Genomic DNA, 25,493 nt, shown 5'->3' on the forward strand with positions numbered 1-25,493 from the left:
TTTGCTGATAATGCAAATATGGATACTGTAATATGAAGGCTGCTGACTTGCAGTATTTCCAGGATGATGATTTGAAGAGGCTGGATGGGAAAATGGATGTCAGTTCAATGTCACCAAATGCACTTTGATGTGATTAGATATTCAATGTCGTATTATATTTGTGGAAATGTTAGAAGAAACTGAGGAGGCTAGGGATCTTAGAGTGTTAGTACCCAGGAAGGTGAAGTTCAGTATGTAGCAAGATTACAAATTCAATATTCAATATTAAAATATATTCAATGTTGAAACGAAGTTTGACATGGAACAATAAGTATAACATTCTGCTTCTTTGCAAGGACTTCATAAGGCCACACTTGTATTATTATGCGCAAGCTTAGTCTCTTGTTTCCCGTGGTTTCTGTATCATTCTGATACAGTGAAGCGAGAGCAAAGGAGACTGTTGAAATTATATCAGGACTGTGCAATACTGATTATTAAGAAAATTTGAGAATTTGTAGACTACAGATTCTAGTAATCAGGAGAAAGAAGTCTGATATAATTCAGATTTATATCCTTCTAAAAGGATCATACAGAATTTCAGTGGATGTAATTTTTCATTTTATGAAGGGTGGGTAAAGGACGAGAGGGCGTCCTTAGAAGTTCATAGTGACTGCTTCTGAGAATGGAATGAAGGCTAGATATTTCTTTCCTAGAATGGTGCATTATTGGAATGGACTGCCATTGGATGATGTGAGTGCAATTACCGTGAATATATTCAACAGCAGGGATGACTAATCGTTCGAATACTATGGTGTCTCTCAACGATTTCCTGACTTCCTGCAGGTCTCTCTTAATAATTGTAATTTTAATGAGTCTTTGTTTGTTTGCACTCTTCTTTACGTTATATGGTATACAAGAGATTGAGATTCTTGGTAAGGTCTTATACCGTATTGTACCTAAGCATGAACTGATGAATAACGAAAATAAACATCACAGACTACACTGTTATCAAAAATATGAAGACATGACGGTGTGAGGTGTGTTGGGAGATCATGTGAACCAGCAAATTCTTGTATATCCTTCACTGAGACTGGGGATATTCGGTTTGGCAAGCGTTCAGCATCCAAATTAAACATGGTATTTATTGGTGTAGTCTGTCTTGTTTGATCCGTCAATTAATGTACCAAAAAAGGTATAGACTTGTTTGTTTGTAATTCAACAGTGAATTGAATTGCAGGATGACGGTTGTTAAGGTTACTGACAGAAAAGAACTCTGACGAATTTTGTCCAGAAAGCAACTATAACAATAACCAAAATAGTGTTTTTATTGTATGTGATATATTTGTGGATTAATAACGGGAAGAAATAATTCAAGTATATTATTAATATTATTATTCATTCTTTGGTCATGTCACGTACTCGCGTCTGACGGAGAACAGACTATTTTTCTCCACTAGTAGTTCAAAGTGTTTAGTATTAGAAGTTTTGACAAATATTAAAACAAACGGACAAGTGGATAGGAGTTTCCGTGGACAAATAACGTAGACAATAATTACCTCAATTTTTGCTTAAACTTTTTAAGCTTCTTAACGATTTCTCATCATGCCATGAAGAATATCAAGACCACATCTTAACCTGAAGGGTAACAGATTTCTTTGTGTTTATAACTGCATTAAGATATTTATATTATCTAATATGTTTTATCATTTATTCAGCACTTGGAGTTTCGAATCCCACCATATGAATAGACATTTTGTTTGGCTAAATTAGGAGATTACCGTTATCGCCCACTGTGAGACATCACCTTGTTTAACTGAGGCCCCTGAACTAGCTTGAAAAAATTTCCACGTTTGATCTCTATGCTATAGTTCCATATAATTCAGCGTCTTTATGAAAATGTTTTAATATGGTACAAAAAGGTACTGCTGTTATTATGTTTTAAGTACATGAAACTAGTACAAAAATGCAGATGAAACAGGCACATAATGAACATAAAATACTATAGCCAAATATTGTATTTAAAATGAAAACGCTCAGAAAAATGGTTAATAGAGCTAAGCACACGGATATTTCTGTGTGGGTAGTTATGAAAGTTCAACCGAGATAATTGTAATGTTTGCAAGCAAGTAAAAATATTACGTTGCTTACATTCAACTAATTATTTCTGAGAAGTGACGCAACGTGATTAAAATACCATTTCTGTATTTGTATATCATTTTTGTTGCCTTCGAGGCAGATCAGTGAATCTACATTCAAAGTGTGGGTTTGAATATCTTTTGATATATCAACTCAAGTTGGAATCACAACCTCTCTCGGAAGTAATAATAATATCGAAGGATGATACACTCGACCTTAGAATATCATGGAGAATCTGATATGAAATGTGATATTAGCTACGCTCTTGTACAAGTGGCGTAATCAGAAAAATACTTGTCTCATTGTAAGTGTGTGCCAGATTTAGGTTAACACAATTACAATTTCTCAATTTCTGAAGTAAATAAAAATTTCGTTCATATGATTTCTTGACAAATATAATATATTTAGAAACTTTTTTATTTAGAGTATTATAAAATATTATAATAGACCTTTTTTTTTCCTATGGAAAATTCTAAGATATAATAATCTCTGGCATGGGCAAGCCGGTTTTTCCTCCCGGAAACTCGGGTTTTTCGTCCTGTAAACTCAAGAAAATCGACCGTAGAACCCACATTATTTCAGACATTAAATATATTGTGTTAGGGTTAGGGACCACGAGATGGCGGCACATTTGAGCCGTCTCTCTTCACTGAGTACCGTTTAATTAGCGATAACCTTGGGCCATCTATCTCTGATTGGTACCAGTGGAGATTGAACTGCCCACTCAGTCTCCAAAAGTTAGATAGGGTTAAATGGCCTCGCCTACTCCCCGTATACGGGAATAAAAAGGCGTTAGCTGATTTTTTGATTTTTCTGATAATAAACATTTAGTATACACCAAATTTATCATCTCGCCAGGTTATCCGCTTTCCTGCAACAGCAATGTTCAGGAATCTAACACAATCTAATAATTTGAAAGATTCATATTTCTGAAGGAAGTACATGACTTTCGTTCTTAAAGTCCTTTTGATTTTTTTGAAAATCCTTTTAGAAAGCAGAGTAGATAAATGCAGAGATATACATAGGAATAAGTCTGTTAAAGTATTACATTAAAATTATGAGATATCACTCTCTGAGATATTTCAAAAACAATTAGAAATATAATAAATAATTTAAATGAATTATCATATGAGCGGCGATTTAAAAAAAAAAGATTCAATATTTACATTAAAGCACATAATAGGGTTGAATAAGTTGAATACAATCAATCTCTTTAGATGTGTATTGTTTCAAAAGCATTTAGTAATTAAAAGAGATATTAATGACATTAAAAATGAGAAACCTACCAGAACAAAGGTCAAAACAAAAAATTTTAAACATAGCAGTATTAAACAAAATGCGGAATTCATAAATGAAAGAAAATTGAAAAATATAACCAATAACGGATTAGATCCAAAAGCACAAAGAAGGATGTTTCATTCTTCTTTGTGCTTCTTTGTTTCTAAAAGAAAGAAGGTAAGAGATGTGCAAAATAGTAAAGAACTGGATACCAAAGATCCTGTCCTACATGGAGATTGCAAATTTGCAATCTCCATATTCGACAGGAATATTTAAATGAAGGCTGAAGTGCCTTCAATTACATTCCTTTGTACAGTTTTTATTGCATTTGCAGTTTCTCGCAAAAGCACCTTTATTAGTTTCTAGTTTATCAGGAACTATCGTTTATTGAACAAAAAATGAACGGGCCATCTGAAACCTGTGCAATTCAATTCAATTAACTGTTCCATTTGAATTTGTTGCAAATTCCTTTCAATTTTTCTGTATTGAATTCCATAACTATGGAATTTCTTACCTCTTGTTTCTTACATATTATAAAGTATTTGAGATGGTCGGTTTGAGATGATGGTGTCAGAACTTTTCCTTATGAAACTTGTGATTCTAATACATCACTTGAGACCTAGACGCACTGGGCTCATTGCGGAACTTAAGTGACATCTGGTATATTTGGTCACCAAGTCATGGTTTTTCTTTTAAATTTACCCAACTCCTTCACTTTTATGTACACTGGAAATGATACCATTCAGGACCGTGCGAACATATTTAGACACCCATAATCTCGTACATATCGAGAGTAGATTTGTTTCAACGGTGGAGTCGCAGGTTGGTCGCCAATTAATGCACATGCGTCAACTCTCAGTAACGGGAGTATCGCTTATACATCGGGATCTTGGCATTGCCTTTGAAAATATACACTCTGCACTCAGGGTGAAAAATTCTATACAAAAGGCGACTTGTTTTGCTACTTATGATAAAACAATATCTTTACAAGAGAGAGAGAGAGAGAGAGAGACACGTTTTATTGTATGGATTTTCATCTCGTGTTATTGAAAACGTCGTCGTTGATTCATTAGTTTAAACGAGGGTGTGTCAAAGTAAACTGTTGTGCTCCGCTCTGGATTTAATCATCAGGCGATTCTTGAAAACGTGTGGTTACAGAAATTTTAAGTGAATTAATTAACATTGGAATTTAATTAACATCTAAGAATATTTATAATTTGGTTTTAGTAATTTTTATGATCAGTTCGCTTGGTTTCAAGCATATAATTTTCGACACGTAACAGGCAGCAACCAGCAACATAATTAAATGGAAGAAAAACACTGTTATCCCAAAATCTACGTCTTGAATTTCCAATCTAACTCCCTATCAACGAAAACCTGTTAAAAATGAAAACGAGGAGGTTCATGAGAAGCATGCTCTTAGTGAGGGAAGAGGGCGACAAGAATGTCTGTTACTCTTCAATAGCTGAAATTATGCTTGCCGAAGAACATGAACAATTTCCTCTCATGGCTTTAAATTATTCTAACATGAACGGTGTTTGTATTTTCCTTCGTTTTAATGTTAAAAATGTTCGAAATAAAATAACAAATAAATAACAAAATAAAACCGGTGATAAGTTTCGCTTTTTATAACGTTCGATTGAAAAATTCTGTTTTCAGGTAAAGGAAATTCAACAGAAGCTTGCAGAAGTTAAACTTCAACCTCTAACAGCTGCTGCCTGCGAACAGGTGAGTAAACAACTATGTTAATCCAGGATTTATAATTGCAGTGGAATAAGATAAACCGTTTAATTTTCTATCCAAAACAAATTTTAGGCCGAGAAAACCACACAGTAGAACAAGACAATTGCACTCTGGATTCCAGTTGGATGGAAAGTTCGGTGTTTGAATCTCTTCCACGATCTAAAACAGCTATATTTCACGGGATTTCCACTGACATTAAGTTACTAAGTTTGAAAGTGTGAAGGATGGGTTTTTATTCCGGAAACTCGGGTGGTTCAGTGCGTATATGCAAAGGTGCCAGAAGAACATATTTCATTATCAGACATTATACACTTCATTCTTAGCGTTGGTTGTTTCGGTTATAATTCCAAATTACAAAATAACAACAGTTGCTTATTGGTTTGGTCGTCAAATTACCTTTCCCATTCACAGCACTACAATTATTATTATTATTATTAGAGTTGAGCTATTTGTTGGCTATCGTAAATTGGCAAACTTGAACACAACACATCTCACTCCTTTTCCTTCATACTTATTTTTCTCCCATCGTGTTTCTTTTGCATAGTACAACGTAAGTAATACTAGTTTATTCAAAGGGCATATTTCTGTATTTTATTTAATTGTTTTATTAGCCTCAGTCTCACATGGTTATCCATGTGAACATTATAACTGTCTTTCAGAATTTATCAACAAATATAATATCTTTCACGTTTCAATATCCTTGGAGTGATTTTCTGCGTAACAGGTGCTGTGTGCAGGAGAATATCTTATGTTTAACACGAAAAATACAAGGTATTAAATAATAATATTTATTTACTTAAAGCCTTTTCATTCAGACTAAATATAATAGGCCATCAACAATGGCGACGAAAGTTACATACAAGGTGGAACGCGATCTATGAGCTGATTTAAAAACCTAACAGCCACGTGATGTTATACATAAAACAACGCAATAGTATAACTCAGAGAACATTGCGTTATTAATCAATTTTAACCAACATGAACAATATACATCCACGAATTAAATTTACTCTCGAAAAAGAAAAAAATTAGATAACCTACCAGTATTAGATAACCGATTTTAAATAATCTACTCCTTCGCTCACGATCACTTGATTTAATTACTTCCATTTATTGAAAGCCGGCTTCTTATCTTGTATTTATATACTGATGATGGCCAGCAATATTTAGGCAGAGCTACCTGTTTTCATTAAATAAATATTATTACTTAATACGCTGTATTTTTCGTGTAAATGTAGAAATCGCTGTTATAAGTACCTTTAAAAAACAGTCTTATGTTTATTTAGTTTGGTCGATTTTAATTTGAAATCCTTGATTCTGGATATCTATTTGTTTATTAACAGTAAACACATAACATGCAATATTTTAATCGTTAATCTGGTTCATATTTCACAAAAATAACCATTCCTGGTGGATATTATCATTAATAATATTCTGCATGAATAGGTTTTTCAGCTTTTTCAATGAAAGAAGATTTCTGTGCTTGTGTGGTAATTGCAGGTTTTCAACTTCAGGAAATTCAACTTTTCATCATAGAAATAAGGGGAAAAAATGAAACTCGCCATAAATTAACAGGCAATTAACATACGACATATGGCATCGGAGCCTTCTTTGTGCTCTCGTAATTCCAACAAACCAAACTAAATCATGGTAATGGAAGCTGCTTAACCCCACAAGCACCAAATCCTATTCGACTTCTTCATTTTCTCAACGAGTGAAATTCATTGCGCGAAATGAATATTAAAATTAGTAAATTAAACTATTAAAAGTATTATTCCATCAATATTCTAGTGTTGTATTAGAAAAAAGTAACAAATAATTTAAAAAGAACGAGAGGAAAACAACTTTCCTCGCCAATGTCACATGGCGGCACAAAATTTGAACACCCCATTTACCTTCTCCAGGACATTCGAATAATTTGTGCAATGATTAGAAGATACTTTTTGTGAAAGGGCTTCAGTAAAATGGATTATAGTTGAAAATTGATGCCAACAAAATCTTTTACAGGTTTCTGCATTCCAAACAGTGTGTGCCAACTGTCAGCCTGCATTTACTGGATCAGGGTTTTTCAACGTGAATCGTTCCTTCTTATTGGGTGTAAGTATGAGTTTCCTGCATGTATTCATAACTTCCGTGCATTAAACCTACAGTCCTATGTTAAAAAGTTCAATTCTTATTTTTATTCACCGCGTGACAGTAATTCTAATGCATCAGGAAACCGCTATGGGGTTAAGCATAAAAATGCATATTTCATTACCCCCAAATTTGTTAGTATTAATGAAAAGAATATACTGTACACGCTATTGTTAAAAAAGAATATTCATTAAATATGTATATGGCCCCGAATGCGCGTATGAAATTATGTATACACTAGCGCTGCGATTAAGGGGTTCCTTTATCAGATAAAAACGTCAAGTACAGTCAGGTCAGTATTTATTTTATTTTATTTTTCATCAGTTGAGTGCATAGAGTGACCTATAATTGAAGCTGCGCATCAGACATGCGCGAATGACATAAACCAGCACCTGTGCTATGAGTAATACATGCTAAACAATCACAAATCTCTCGCTTCATAGCATATTTTATTTCAAGCTTTAAAACGTTTTCTTTAAATGATAGATTTCTGCAATTTAATAAGAGTATATGTTGTAACGATATCTGAATTGTCTTTCTTTTGTATTATTATTAACTGATTATTATGGGTTATCATAACACTTTTTATTCTTCTTTTAAAATCAGTCTCTACGCTTATAAACGTAGCTTCGACGATTCCTTGCCAAGAAACGACAATAATTAGCAGAAAAGCGTAAATTAATTATTTAATTTCTGATATTCATTCCATTCCAAAAATTGAGAAGTACGTCATTCCAAATTTATATGTAATAAAGTCGAAAACACATTAACAATGTACTATCTACCTTAATTATGATCTATTTATGCATTAAAAAGCACCTTGCATTAGTTATTAAGCAGTATATTTTGATACTTAGTAAAAAAGCAAACGGTAATCCTATGTATAAGTAGTATAGTCGTTTTTGTTTTTGTTTAATTTAGATGTTCGGTGCTATTCTCACCTACATAGTGGTATTAATCCAGTTTCAAGGAAGTGAACATAGCTGCCCAGGCTCCGGAATAAAACATGACAGCAATAGTACTCAGTAAAAGTCTATCTTGAAGCATTGTCACTTTACAAATATGTTTAATCTGTGTTTTATTGCATTTGAATGTAAATAACCGTGCTAAGACAATGATATGTGATACCCATAAAACGTATGTTTCTGTAGAGTATATTTATTAATTTATCGATGTCATTATTATAGCAGTTCAATATTGTGTGATACTAAGTACGTCTAACAAAATAATTAAACATCTAACAGATTTTCGTGGATGTTAATCTCTTTTATGTACGCATACGGAAATTATTCTCAAATTTCCTCTCAAAATTCTCAACAATCAAATTATTGGGCGAAATTTATTTGGTTAGAAAATAAGGATAAGTCTATAATATTCTCCATTTTGCCATCTTATTTATGAGAAATAAAAGGCATTCGGTTGTGTAATTTATTATGTGTTTCGTATGTTTTCTATATTTGTTTTAAATGTTTCTAGAATTGAACCGCACCCCGTGTGGTGACCAGGGTTAAAGAATAGTCCCATGCATGTCGTAAAAGGCGACTAAAATGAGTATCGAGTACCAGGGGATATACCCGGGTTCCTTCTCGTAAGGTTAGACGCAGGGCTAACATCCCTGTCCTGTAAAAACTCAACTTGTTAAGAAAGTCAAAAGGAAAATTAGCCTGACAGACTTCACAGAGGAACCTGGACAACGGAAAACGGATTATGAATATTGGTTTGGAAGCTGGAATGTCTTGAGCCTGAACAGACCAGGATCATTGAAAAGAGTGTGTGAGGAACTACAGAGATATAGAGAACAATATTTTTTTTACAGTGGAGGAGATCAAAAAGAATTTAGAACCGCATTTTTGGTTAATAAAAAATGGAAACTCTTGATTCTTGATTTTAGACCAGTTAAAGAACGACTTTGTGTACTGAGAATAAAGTTTAAGATATTCAGTATTTCACTTATATGTGCACACGCACCAACCGAGGACTCTTGTGAAGAAGACAAGATGAATTTCTATAAATTATTGGAGACGATATATGATCAGGCACCGAAGCATGATGTAAAAATGGAGATTTTTACATCAGAATTTGGCATTCATGTCTAGGAGACATGAATGCCAAAATAGGAAAGGAAGAGACCTTCCGACCAACAATTGGAAGAGATAATGCACACGAATGATGTAATGAAAATGGCATGAAACTAATTGATTTTGCAAGTAGCAAAAATATGATCATACGTAAAACCCTGTTTCCCACATAAAAAAGTGCATAAAGTTACCTGGAGATGGGTAGTTGGAATAACGGAAAATGAGATAGATCACGTGATGATTGATAGACGCCATGCGACAGATATCGTTGATGTAAGAGGTTTTAGAGGAGCGGATTGTGATACGGATCATTACTTGTTAAGTATTAAATATAAACAAAGGATAAAAATTGATAAAGTAGGTAGGGGAAAGAGAACACCATTATATGACATCGACAAATTAAAAGATGGAAAAATCAGACAAAAATATATTGAAAGATTGAGAGAAGAAATAAATGAAGAAAATGAGGATGAATATGCAAATGATATGGCTATAGATAAAAAATAGGAAGGAATCAAGAATGAAATTACTAAAGTGGCTGAAGACATTCTGTGATTCAGAAACAATTAAAGAAATGAATGGTGTGATTTGGGATGTAGAAAATGTGTTGAAGACAGAAATACAGCTCGTCTAAAGATGCTTGAACGAAAAATTCGAGCAAATGAGAATGAATATAGAGAAAAACCAAAACAAGCCAAAACGGTGTGTAGAAGAAAGAAATGTAAATGGGAAAAAGCTAGGGATAAATGAAGAATACAGGACAAATTAAGAAAATGCATAATTAGATAAAGGAAATTAAAGGCAGATTTCAAACCAGACCAACATTCTTCTGAGACCATGAGGTTAACTTGCTCAGTGCAAAAGAAGGATATTTTGAGAAGGTGGGCAGAACATTTTGAAGATCTCCTTCAGGACAAACAAAGCTTGGAAAATAACTTTCCAGAAGAAGATGGGTTTAACGAACCCCTGGCAAGCATGGGAAATGCTGAGACAGAGGAAGCACCAGAATTAAACGAGGTGAAATTATCCCTAAAGAGAATGAAAAATAATGAAGCACCTGGTGAAGATAGAATACCAGTTGAGCTATTAAAATATGGTGGTAATCACTATTAATCAAAATACATAAGTGCTTGTCAGAGAAACCGAGTCTATGCCCCTACTGAAAGGGACACTGCTATTATCGTTCCTATACATAAGAAAAATGACAAGTCTCTGTGCCAAAATTATAGAAGAATATCATTAGCAGTAATTTACAAAATATTTGCAAGGGTACTGGCAACTAGATTGCAACCCTTTATAGAAAAAACACTGGGCGACTACCACTGTGGCTTTAGGTATGGTATATAAACAACAGACCAGATTTTTACAGTACGAACTATAATGGAGAAATGCTACGAGTCCAATACCAATCTGCACCATTTCTTTGTGGACTTTAAACAAGCATATGATAACATCAATAGAGATAAGCTATTTAAAGTTATGAAGGAATTCCAAATTCCACCTAAACTGAAAAGATTAGTTAAAATGACACTCAAAAATACCATGGGTAGAGTAGAAATACAGGGTGAATTCACACCTGAGTTCACGAATACGAAAGGATTACGACAAGGAGATCAATTATCAACAATGATTTTCGCCCAATGCCTAGAAAAGGTAATACGAAATGTAATTATAAACAGAGGTGGAACTATTGTGAATAGAAGTCTACAGCTTTTGTGGATGATGTGGACTGAATTACAAGCACTGAGAGAAGCCTCAGAGATGGTTAATGACAAATGAGAGAGGAGGCAAGGAAAATGAGACTACAACCAACCGAAACTAAAACAAAATACTTAATTTTGCCAGAGATAAACAAAACGTTGGAAACAGCCGAAGTTTCACAGTAGATGAAGAAACCTTTGAACGAGTCCAGTAGTTCAAATATTTGTGTTCAGTAATAACAGAAAGTAATGATGTGTCAGTTGAAATTACCTATAGAATAGCTTCTGCAAATAGAACTTATTATAGTATTCAGCCACTATTAAAAATAAAATTTTATTTCGATAAAAAAATAAAATCCAGCTATATAAAGTAATAAAGTAATATGGGAACGAAAATTGGCCTAATTAATGAGAATGGACTTTGGAGAGTGAGGAATAACAAAGACATAATGGAGAAATTCAATAAAGTAGATATTATTACTGAAATAAAAGTGAGGACAGAGATGGCTAGGACAAGTTCAGCAAATGGGGTATGATAAAGCCGTAAAAAAGGTCTTCATGTCTGGACCAGGTGGATCTAGGCCCAGAGGACGACCAAAAAGGAGATGGCTTGACTATGTGGAGGATGATTTAAAGAAAATGAGAGTAAAGAACTGGAGGAGCAAGGCACAAAATCGTGAAGAATGGAAGCCTATCCTGAGACAGGCCCAGGTCCTAAATGGACTGTAATGCCAAGGAGTAGTAGTAGTAGAATTGAACCACACAGGGTGTCCTCTAATAAAAAATAACGAAGACAAGATGCAGTTTAGTTGTTTTTAAAGCAGATGTATTTTTAATGAAAAAATATTTATTTTTCACTATATTCTTTTCACTATATTTGAAGATCAGAGGTAGAATGTGCACTAAACTCAGCTAAAAATAGTAAAGCTTTAGGCACGGATAGAATAGTAAAGTTATTAGAAGGTGACAACATTAATATATTAGTAAAGCTATTTAGTAAGATCTACGATATAGGCATAATCCACCCTCAAGGCTTACAGTCGACCTTCATCATTCTACTTAAAAAGTAAATGCGAAAACTTGTAATGAATGATCAGCCTAATGAGTCACGTCATCAAAATGTTTCTGAAAATAATTCAAAAAATAATATACAGAAAATGTGAAGTGCCCATCAGTGATTCTTAATTCGGCTTTAGAAACGGTTTGGGAACAAGAGAGTCTCTTTTCTGTTCTCAGATCTTATTCCAAAAATGTATTTACCAAAACAAGGAAATACTCATTTGCTTCATCGACTTCGAGAAATCATTTGACAAAGTGCAACATTCTAAAAGGATTGCACTATTAAAGAGAATTGGATTAGATGGTAAAGATATCAGATCATTGAAAACTTATATTGGAGCCAAAAGGCATCTGTTCAAGTTGATGACATTATTACGAACTCCAATAACATCAAACGAGGAGTAAGTCAAGGATGTGTGCTGTCACCTCTTCTTCTTGACATATACTCAGAAGCCACATTTCAAAAGGTCTTGAAAGGAAGTAAGGAAGGGATTAATGTAAATGGTTGAAATCATCAGTAACATCCGATATGCTGATGACACAGTTCTCCAGGCTAACAATATTCAATATCTTCAAAATCTTCTGGAACTAGTGAATGAAGAGAGTGAAAAAATGGGATTAAAAATAAATATCACCAAAACTAAATTCATGGTTATAAGCAAGGAACCACTTCTTAATTCAGCACTTTCTTTAAATGGAAAACAAATAGAAAGAGTGGTAAAGTTTATATATCTCGGATGCTGGTTAAATGAAGATTGCAATCCAGAAATGGAAATAAAAGTTAGAATTGAAATGGCAAGAAAAACGTTTCTCTTGATGAAATCAACACTGTGTAACCGCAGTTTAAATTTAGAGCTTAGAGTGCGCATGGTTAAATGCTATGTATGGTATAATACTGCTGTACGGTGCAGAAACTTGGATCTTGAAGACAATATCAATAAAAAGACTTGAAGCCACTGAGATGTGGTTATACAGACGAATGTTAAAATCCAATGGACAGCAAAAACGTTCCAGTACTTCCCAGTCATGAAATACTGGAACAAATGGGGAAATCACATGAACTTTTAAGTACCATAAAAAGGAAAACTGCATATCTTGGTCACCTACTTCGTAATGAGAAATATAAGATACTTCAATTGATTATAAAAGGGAAGATAAATGAAAGAAGAAAGATGAAGAAAAGTTTAGCTGACAGACAGCCGACAGTGGACTGTCATGAACTCTGAGACTGGTCAGAGTGGCTGAGAATCGCTTAAAATTTGCTAATGTAAAAAACAGGTTATTTGAATTATTTTAAAATCCTATTAAATCCTTGTTGTCTGTAGCATTGTAAAATTTACGTTTATTTATTATTCAAATTCCAAATTTATTCTCAATATTTCACTTTACTTATGTTATACTTTACACCAAAATTCGTGGATAGGATATGAATATCTTTCCAAAGAAAAACACTCAGTAAAAAACGAGCCTTTCTCTCTTACTTAATACTTAATCTAGCAATGCAAAACTTCTATACTACAGTCGTGGCTATTCAACTCTAAGACACAGATTCGAATTTTATGAGCAGTGCAAGGGTAAGCAGGAATCTCCAATTATTTAAACAAAAAACCAATATATTCATAATCAAAGAGAGTACCAAAAGGGGTAATACTAAAATTACAAGTTAATTTTCCGGCTCTATACTTCAATAGCATTCACGAATACAAATTCAAACCTCTTAGGTAAACAGTCCTTGTAAAACAATGTGTCCATGATATTTCTTTAGTTAACAGTTAATCACACACAGAGCAGATATTTCTTTAGTTAACAGTTAATCACACACAGAGCAGTTCTTTCATTCTAATCAAAAGAAGGTTTAGCTAATAACAACAATATTAAGCACATATCATTTCACCTTAAAGTATGCTTAGTTTTCTCTCATACAACTGAACAAGATAATTCAAAGATTATCTGAATGCCTGAAAAAAAATGAAGATCTGGGATGATACAATCAAAGAAATAATCAAAAAGAAAAAATAAGCCTATCACAAATGGTAAAGATGTAAAAGATTAGAAGATGAAATAGAGTATAAAAGAATAAGAGCCATAGCTAAAAGAGAAGTCAGAAAAAGACACAGAGAATCATGGAACAAATGTGTTTCTAATTTAGAACATGACTTATATATAAAATAAGAACCAATGTACATAAGATTTTGAAACTCTTAAATGCAGATACCAAAGAAAACATAAAATTAAACACCGAATTCAAATTAGAAGAATTTCTAAATTACTACACAGAATTGTGGACAGACAGATATTCTAAAAAAGACAACTGGCAAACAACTAACGAAAATGAAAAGGAAATAACTAAAGAAGAATTAGAAATTGCCCTGAAAGAAACAAGAAACGGAAAATCACCTGGAGAAGATAAGCTAGGTTCAGAACTATATAAGTAACCAGGAACTAGATTCAAAGAAAGACTCATTATTTTTAAATAAAATTTACTCAACTGGTATCACCCCCCCCCCCAATAGAGTGGACAAAAGCAATTGTGATTCCTATCTTTAAAAAAGGTAATATAAATGACCCTAAAAACTATAGAGGTATCAGTATACTAAATTCCTGTTACAAAACATATAGCAGAATCTTAAATAGCAAACTAGTGAAGTATTCCTAAATCTTTATTTTAAAAGTACAGAATGGATTTAGAAAAGGACGATCATGTATAGACCCGGCCTTTTGCCTAAACTTAATAACAGAGAAAAGAAGAGAATACAATTTAGAAACACATATTGCATTTATCGACTTTGAAAAAGCATTTGATAAAGTTAAAAGACACATAATATTTAACATATTAAAAGAAAGACAAATACCAAATAATATCCTAAAAGCTATCACAAGTATATATGAAAATAATCAAATGCAAATAAGATTAAATCACGAGCTATCATATACGAGAGAGATAAACCAAGGGTCCGACAGGGATGTCCCCTCTCAGCAACTCTTTTTAATATCTACTTAAATGAAATAATAATAAAATAGAATAAAAATTTACATCAAGGAATTAAACTTTCTCCTACAGTAAACTTAAACACTCTCCTCTTTGCCGACGACCAAATAATAATTAAAAAATCTGACGATAAACTACAGAAAGCTATTTTAGATCTAAATGAGATAATCAAAGATTATGGTATGATAATATCAACAGAAAATTAAAAACTATGGCCTTTGAAGGACAAGATCCAGCAAGAACTAAAATAGTAAGAGATAACAAGATCTTAGAACAGGTGAATTCATTTAACTACCTTGGATGTATGATAACATATGAAAATGAAAAACATATCAACGTAAAATTTGCAAAATATTTAAAAATAATATTTGTAATTAACTCTATATTTAAATCAAACCTAGTTCAAAAACAAACCAGACGAAAAGTATACAATACATTAGCCCCACCAGTCTTAATGTATGGAAGCGAAATCTGGACAATAAAACAAAAAGACAAACAAAGATTATCAACAGCAGAAATGAAGTTTCTGAGAAAAACTGCAAAGTATACCCTATTTGATCACCAAAGAAATGAAGAAATTATGAAAGAATTAAACCAAGAACCAGTAATAGAAAAAATTAAACCAAGAACCAGTAATAGAAAAAATTAAAAAATATAAGCATAAATGGATGGAACACGTTCAAAGAATGAAAATAGAATGATTACCAAAACGAACCTTAAAGTATAAGCCATTAAGAAATAGAAAATCAGGACGTCCTCCTAAACGATTCAGCGATGACTTCTAAGTCCGGAACAGGCCTTATTAATTATTATTAATAAGGATCTCTAATTAAATTACGTAGATGTGGAAAAGAGCATACTGCAAGATGCCAATAATTTGTTTCAAAATTACACGGGGTAAATGGAACTTTACGGAAATCAACATTAAGTCAATATTTAAGTTGTATGTCAGCTTTTGGAAATGAAGGAAATTTACTGGAAGATATTTGAATGGTTTAATATAACTTAGGCGTAACGCAAACGGTTACACGCTGTTTACATCATCTATGTGAATCGCATTATAAAAGAAACTGGTACTACACCTGTTGTCAACCTGTAGATATCAAAATTGGTATACGTACTACAAAATTCAAAAATTGGAGAGAGAGAGAGAGAATGGGAATGGAAAATTACCAAGGTAACAAAGCTCCACAACAATAAAAACAATCCATCGACACAGAAGATTCTAAATGTGATTTCGTTGATCACATCATGTTGTAAGGCTATGGCGCTACTCTAAAGAAAATCGTAGAGCCATGGAAAAGATGAGATATGAAATCACAATGAAGTGTAATATTTCTTAATAAAACAATCACTGCCGTAACTCACAAAACAGTGACTTCGAAATATTTCCCCCCCCCCCCACCCCCCCCCCCCCCCACCCCCCCCCCCCCCCACCCCCCCCCCCCCCCACCCCCCCCCCCCCCCACCCCCCCCCCCCCCCACCCCCCCCCCCCCCCACCCCCCCCCCCCCCCACCCCCCCCCCCCCCCACCCCCCCCCCCCCCCACCCCCCCCCCCCCCCACCCCCCCCCCCCCCCACCCCCCCCCCCCCCCACCCCCCCCCCCCCCCACCCCCCCCCCCCCCCACCCCCCCCCCCCCCCACCCCCCCCCCCCCCCACCCCCCCCCCCCCCCACCCCCCCCCCCCCCCACCCCCCCCCCCCCCCACCCCCCCCCCCCCCCACCCCCCCCCCCCCCCACCCCCCCCCCCCCCCACCCCCCCCCCCCCCCACCCCCCCCCCCCCCCACCCCCCCCCCCCCCCACCCCCCCCCCCCCCCACCCCCCCCCCCCCCCACCCCCCCCCCCCCCCACCCCCCCCCCCCCCCACCCCCCCCCCCCCCCACCCCCCCCATATGGTTAATGTGGTATTTTATTTGGAACCATTTAACCTTAAAAACGAAGAAAATTACAAACAACCGTTCATGTTGGCATAATTTACAGACATGAGAAAGACTTGTTCATGTTCTTCGGCAAGCTGTAATTCAGCTAATGAAAAGTAAGAGAAATATATGACACTCTCTTCCCTCAATAAGTGAATGCGCCGTGTTACATAGAAGGGAACTTCGTTACATCAAATTTGTAATAAACAGTGTCTTCAGTCGATTTAATTCTGATACTGGCGCATGTTACTTTTTATATGAAATTATATAGTACACCCACAGCAAACTGACGTTAAAAATTACTGAGATCAAATTTTAAAAATTCTTAGATGCCAATTAAACTACAATCTTAATTAAAAAAATTAAAATTTCTATAGCCAAACATATGAGTCAAAATGAAGAATTTCAGTTTTGGAAAGATGGTATTCATCCACCATTCGAGAATCGGTTCTCAAAAAAAGTGTGCAAATGCTGTAAACGAAAAACACCTGCTTACCGAGAATGGCTAAAGACGAAAACTGCATCTGCTTACTCTATCTACACTGCGGTTCGTAAACATTTTAAAACAATCATCAACAAGTCCACATCAGACTTTGAAAGGGCCAAATGCTGCAAACCCATCTCCTACCCAAGTAGCAGTCGCTCCTTTTGATCACTTGCCAAAGGCTACTGGGCACAACTTCTGCCCACCCAGGCTTACATCACTCTCACACGCCGATGGTACTCTCGTTACCTGAACTAAACACAATGGAAAATTACTGGCATCATTCTTATCTTCAAATTCCTGCATTGATAGCTTGGACAAAGTTTCCTCCTCGCTAAGAAGTAAGACATGGTTCATGTCGCCCATATTCTTCCTAACAAAAGAAATCTGAGGAATCCTTAATATACTGAACACAAACAAGGCATCTGATATTGATGATATCCCACCTGTTGTGTTAAACAAATTGTGACCAGAAATAACACCACTACTAAATCACCTGTTTAATCTATAATATTCAACTGGCATCTACTCTACAACTTAGAAGCAGAACCACATTCGGCCCATCCCAAATAAAGGTGATAAAATCCAATCAACGAACTACCATCGAATTGTTCTCACTTCTGTTCTCTCCAAAATTATGGACAATGTGATTAATAATCAACTCCTAAACCACATATATCATACCAACTAATCAGTGACCAGCAGCATAGATTCCGTCTCTCGCAATCTACAACTGATCTTGTTTACACCATCTACCTCTGGACACAGAACAAGGAGAAATTTAGAAAATCTCACGTGCTGGCCCACGACCTTTCAAAAGCAGTTCATCGGGTTTATCACAGAGACTACTTAACAAACTGCCATCCTATGATCTGCCTTGCCCACTCTGCAACTGGATCGCCGACTTTCTTACAAGTCGCTCACTACTTGTTATGGTGGAAGGTTTACAGTGCTCAGATTTTCCCACCAATGCAGGAGTGTCCTACAGTTCTGTTCTTTCACCTCTTTCAGTTCTCTCTTCCTCTTGTGTATAAATGACCTACTCTCACAGACGGCTACTCCTATCCATAGCTTCATCGATTACAGTACACGCCATTCCTCCCCCATTTCATTCGACAAATCTTGTAGTGCTCAAGTATTAGAATGCTCAAGATTTATCACCACAAGTTACATGAACACCGATCTCTTAGCTGTATCACAGTGAACTTGTATATTTCAATTCTGCCAAAACTGTGACCTGCCTGATCTTTCGCAAGAAACATCTCACAACAGTCCCCCCTTCCATTCAGTGATACTGAGATGTCCAAGCACGATCAGATTTTACTTCTCGGGCTAACCTGCTCCTCCCATCTTTCCTGGCATGAACACATTTCAAAACTTCTTTCCGTAGCCACTAGAAAGCTACGTTTTCGCACAAGGCACTACTTTACACTTAAACAGCTGCTAATTCTTTACAAAGCCCAAACGCGCCCATCCTTGCAATATTGCTCGAAATTTAAGGTGGCGCAAGAAACAGAAACTCCTCTTTAAGATTGGTAGATTATGTCCAGAAGAGGGTAATCCTACTAATTAATGAACCCTCTCTAATATACCCGCTTGAAGACCTCTTTCACATATTTTCGATTTCTGCATTGTGCCTCTTCTGCAGATCAAATATTTCTTGGACAATACTTGCCTGAATTGGCCACTGTTATTCTTCCACATTCCTCCGATATTATTAAAACAAGAGTCACTGCTAATAATGAACTTCCTCTTAGAGTCCATCTTGAAACTCACCGAACCAACATCCCTGGCTCCTCCTTCATGCTATCTTCTTCTGTCCTTTGTAGCAGTCTCCCCGTCTCTGCCTTCCCCGAAGATTATAACCTTCATCTGTTCAAGCAAATTCTGAACAGACTCCTCCTTTCTTATATTCCTCTTGCCCGCACACGGCACTAATGTTCTATAGGTACTTTGGCCTATTCTGTGTCGATCAGATATATATATATAAATAAAACCTGAATAACCAAGGTATAAATTCGAATGAGGAATCAAGAATCAAGCCATGGCTTTTAATACAGATAAAGTGTCATGTTATGCTTAGGTTTATGTTACGCTTATGTTATGGGAGAAATTTCAAATTACTATAATACCAGTGCGTAGAGTAACAACAATTCTCACTTTTACTCAATACATGTATGGAAGAGGGTATATATTACCAGATGTCCAAGCGTGATCTTAATGAACGAATTAATAATAATAAAAAAATCCTAGAAAATTTTTGAAAGTAGATAAATGATAAAATAAGTCAATATTCGTGTTTTCTCAACTGCATTTGTCTCATTGTTTCTTCGTGTGCGGTTAGAGTCGCTAGCAATAGTTTTCTACGATATTTCTGAAGAAATTTGGAATATAATTTCGCTCATATTGCTTGGAGTTATCTGGAAAATCATCGTAATCAGTATTCAGTGAAAGATGAGGTTTTGGTGTGAGCTTTGTCTCTAAAAAATGAAGCACAATATTATCGGAACAGTTAATCAAGTCGTTGTGAGGACCTCACAGGATGATTTGAATGACTGTGTGTATAAGATAAAGATAACGGGTTTCAATTTAATGTGGAAAAATGTTAAGATATGCATTTCGCGATAAATAGATTACAAGATGTGTACTAAATTGATGGAACTGTACCCCAAGAAATAGATGAAGCTAGATATGTCTTGGTAGTGCTAGTTAGAGAGGTAAAGTTCAGAGGACATATTGCAAGGTAGCTTATAAGATTATTTGACTGCAAAATAACACACAAACAAGTGGAAATAAGTGAGTTGTTATCCCTCTTTGTAATGCTTTGATGCATCAGTATTTACATTATTGTGCTCGTGTCCGATTTCCTGGGTTTCTTATTGATGAGGAAATGGTGATGATTCAGAGGCGAGTGACGGAAATTGTAAGAGCTCTCTGAAATGCTCCGTATGAGAAAATATTCAGGAGTGTGGATTTCAGTAGTTGGCTTATAGAAAACGAAGGGTACAATGGAAACAGTTAATTTACTTAAGGGTTTTACGGGATTGATGCAGGGGTTAGTTTGATTAGTTCGATAGAGGGTCACAGAACAAGTGGTTATCCTAGTAAGCTGAATACAACTTTTTTAAATGTGGTGCGAGAACTAGATTTATCGCTTGAAGAGTTGTAAGTAAGCGGCATGGGTTCCAAGAGACATTTATGATCGTCTCTTTGTTTGTTTATAGGTTCAGTGCTAGGTGTGATAGACTGTGTGGATAGTTTGGGTCTTCGGCAAGTCAGTTTTCGTACCCCATGGAGTTGCCATGATAATAATAATAATAATAATTTTTATTGATTGCTAAAATAATGATAATAATAATAATAACAATAATAATAATAATAATTTGTATTTAAATAAACATGAAAAAATATTCCGATTGTAAGACCATCGGTATAATACAGATATGTAAAAGAACGTCGACTAGTTTCACTAGCACACTGTCTAACTTTGCAAGACTAAAAAGGTGAAAAAAAGTAATAATTGCAAAAAAACGAAAAAATACAGTAAACCATTAACAACGGTTAGGCAACGAATTTTGACAGCTCGCGTGACAATGTATGCATGAAGCGATATGTTTCAGTCATTATTGTGAATATGCGTTACATAGTTTTTGGCGTACTGTGGTTCTGCTACACTTAGCAGAACTACAGAACTACTCATTATATTCTTCCAGTTTATACCAGCTTCATATAAGTGACTTGTTTCAATGCATCGTGCCCTTTGTTGTGTGGGGTAACTTATGGTTTCGTGCAAAAAACGTATTTTCCGGACAAAGAAATATTCTTGTTTTTTTTACAAACAAATCGTTTTTTCTCGGACATTTTATAACTGGGAATAGCTTTTTTAATTTGACAATTCCAAAGGAGACAATTAAAATACCATGCAGATAGGTTATTTCTGGTGTAATTTATGAAGTGTATGCAATTTATAATTTATGTTTAAAAAGTTAAAGAAAACCTATACTTTCCATTTTAAATAATGTAGCAGAGAGAGAGAGTGGGGGAGGGGAGAGAGAGAGAGAGAGAGAGAGAGAGAGAGAGAGAGAGAGAGAGAGAGAGAGAGAGAGAGAGAGAGAGAGAGAGAGAGAGAGAGAGAGAGTAGGAATTTCCATTGTTGTTTATTTAAAAGTAGTATATATTCAGCAACAACAACAATACCAAAATCGAATGACTCACTTACCTCTTTTACAGCATTTTCTATTGCCATCGCTGTCAAAATCATTTCCAGTAACGTAACTGAAACATAAAAGAGATACATCACCAGCATACGAATGTTTCTTTATGTGTTGATCATCATCATCATCATCATCAAGCGCATCAAGGATCTAGGCCTAGTACTGCCTGTTCCGGCCTTAGAAGTCATTGTTGAAGTATCGTACATATCGTCTTCGTACATAGAGTTAATTACACCTGTTATTTTTAAATATTTTACAATTTTTACGTTTATATCTTTTTCATTTTCATATGTGATCATATATCCTAGGTAGTTAAATGAATTCACCTGTTCTAGGATCTTGTTATCTATTACTATTTTAGTTCCTGCTATAACTCGTCCTTTAAAGGCCATATTTGTTTATATTATTGTTGATATTATCATATTATAATCTTTGGATATCTCATTTAGATCTCATTTGGATTAAAAATCCAGTAGTAAAGGATCTGAAAGGAGACCACGACAACACCCCAATATACTTGTCTGAATACCTTACTCCACACTATCAGAAAATATTCTACCAAGCAAGGAAAGTAAAAAGAGAAAACAATCACCAGTTTATATGGATAAGAAACAGCAAAATATTCCTTAGAAAGACACAAGACGCAAAACCAATCGAAATAAAATAAATAAATTCCGTAGATGACCTCAAGAGGCTGTCACATTGAAAGGAATATTGACAACTCGTAAAGAAGGGCCAGCACCACAGCCAACATGAATGCACACCATCAAGCAGACGTAATCACCCCGGAACATGATAATTGCCACAATCTGAAATCAATATCAGAATGGAAACAACTGAAAATCCCCAAAAACGGACTATCTATTCTCCACATCTACATCAGAAGCATTCAAAAATACTGGCTGATCCTGCAAGCTTATCTGAAGGAAGATATAGACGAAATAGACATTTTAATACTGACTGAAGTATCTACGACAAACGAAGAAGCATCCTCCTACCAAATGCCACACTTCCAACAACACAAACGCTGCAGACAAACAAAACGAGGTGGTGGTATAATAATATTTACCAAACATAAACTAGAACTAACAGAAATAAACTATAAATTAGAATACGCAGAAAACATATGCATCGAAATTAAAAACATTAAACAAGAAAACTCCCTGATATTGAACGCAATATACAGACCACCCAACTTAAGCACCACGAAATTCCTAGAAGAACTAAACAGATGGCTTTCAGCCACGAAAGTAGGCACCTCAAAATACTAGATAATAATAGCAGACATTAATATAAACATTAGGAACATAAATAACAACACAGAACTATACCTAGACCTATTATCGGCATATAACATAACCCCATCCATATAGTCGTATACACGAGAAGAGATAGTCGGAAACACAACAACCTCAAAGTGCATTGATCATATAAATATAAGGGCCCCTCCAAACAGCCACACAGCAGCCATCATAACATGCAAACTAGCAGACCATTATTTCACAGCATTGCAGTTACACACTGAACCAGAACCCATAAAAATCACTGAGACTACAAAACAGTATCATAGCATTGTAAACGAAGCAATAGTGAACGATGAAATCAGAAAAACAGACTGGATGCAGATAACATCTTTAAACTCTGTTGAAGCTGTATATAATAATCTTCATTATTATATAGTATTAAATTTTATTTTATATTATAGTATTATAGTATTATATTATATTATATTATAATTAAAATAAATATATAACAAAGCATTAACAAAAATAAAAATACGCCCCAAAACGAAACAAAATCCATGGATAACAGACAACAAATACTAACAGATATACAAAGAAAAGATGCCCTATGGAAACAACTTAAGAAGTCGCCGAACAATATTGCTTTAAAAGCTGAATATAAAAGAAAACGGAATCTTCTAACAACCCAGATTCGAACGGCAAAAAGAAACTATTACAGCAACAAATTAACAACAGCACAGACTGACATAAAGGAAACCTGGCACCTGATTAATGAAATGCTGGACAATATACACAGAACCACTGACACAGAAACAATAAAACACAGCTTTGCCTGCGACCCCAAATCCCTCAAACAGTTGGCAAACAACTTTAATCAGCACTTCGTGAACTCTGTCCAAAAGCTACAAGAAACAACCTTTCCTCACACAAACAAATATTCTCCACTAGGTCCACAAGCAACCCAGTCGATGTGGTTCCCCACAGTAACAAAAGAAGAACTATCACTGGCAATTCAAAAAATTAACCCTAGCAAAAGACCGGGGACAGACGGAATCAGACCAAAAGGCATCAAGAAACACTCATCCAACCTACGTCCAGTTATAAAAAAACTTTTAAATAAAATCTGCAAAACGGGACACATACCTGAAACACCAAAGACTACATTAATCAAACCCATACACAAACAGGAAAAAAGAAACATTATAAGTAATTACAGGCCCATCGCCACATTGTCTGTAATCAACCAAATCATGGAGCGCATTGCGTCAGTTTCTGATGCAATGCGCTCCATGATTCTCTCTCCACATGAAATTCTCTCCATGAAACTCTCCACATTCTGACGTATGTGGAGAGTTTCTCTCCACATACGTTGGAAGATTTCAAATCATACCCAAAACACAATATGGCTTTCAAAAAAATAAAGGAACAGCAACACTCCTGGAAGATTTCACAGATCTAATAAACGCTGCATTTGATAAAAACAGAATAACATTAGTGGTATTCATTGACATAACAAAAGCATTTGACACACTAACACATAAAACCTTGTTAACGAAACTTACCCATATCGGAATTGGAGGTGGGTCTACTTTAGTAGTTTAAAGCATACACGAAAAACAGAAAGCATACCACACGTATAGTATCAGCACACAGCAAAGAGGTACATGTAACCTGTGGAGTACCGCAAGGAGCTGTCCTATCTCCCATTCTATTTCTCATATACACACATACGACATAAGCCAACTCCCACCTAAAAAGTAAAATCTTCCAGTATGCAGACGACACTGCCATAGTATCCAATCACAACAATGCAAATATCGCTTACAAAAATATGCAACACGACATCAATCGAATCACTAACTGGTTAACCGAAAACGGCATATATATAAACCCGGGAAAAACAAAGCTAATGATATTCAAAAACTCCCAAACCCTGCCCATAGAAACTAAATATCTCACTATTAATCATTCATCCTCCTATACACAAAGTGCAGAACCTAAAATCACAACCATCACACAGGTGAAAACAACACGCTACCTTGGACTTCACTGCGATGCTGATCAAAGTTGGAATAGCCATACAAACTACCTACATACCAAACTCAGGATAATAGCAAGCAAACTATACAGATTAAAAGATATTGTCCCAACCCACATAAAAATACTAATCTATAAAGCATTATGTGAAAACATTTTAAGATATGCAATCACATCATACGCATTCTGCGCAGACTACAGACTTAACAGGCTACAATGGTTGCAAGATAAAATGAAAAAAATTGATATTCTGGGAACACCCCACTCTTATGCAGGAGGAATGGACAAAAGACAAAATATTTAAGGTGAAACGCTTACGCCACTACACAGTCATATTAAAACACTACTACAGCCCAACATATAGAGTAACCAGAACAACATATCAAATAACAAGACCACAGTCAACAAAATGCATAACATATAAGTACAACAATCACTACTGAAAAGCCATCCAAAACTTCTACGTACCTGACATGATAAACAAACTGCCGTTCAACA

Source organism: Typopeltis vanoorti, chromosome 6 (genome assembly GCF_054136105.1).
Source record: "Typopeltis vanoorti isolate ZY-2024b chromosome 6, IOZ_Tvanoo_1.0, whole genome shotgun sequence".
Taxonomy (NCBI): domain Eukaryota; kingdom Metazoa; phylum Arthropoda; class Arachnida; order Uropygi; family Thelyphonidae; genus Typopeltis; species Typopeltis vanoorti.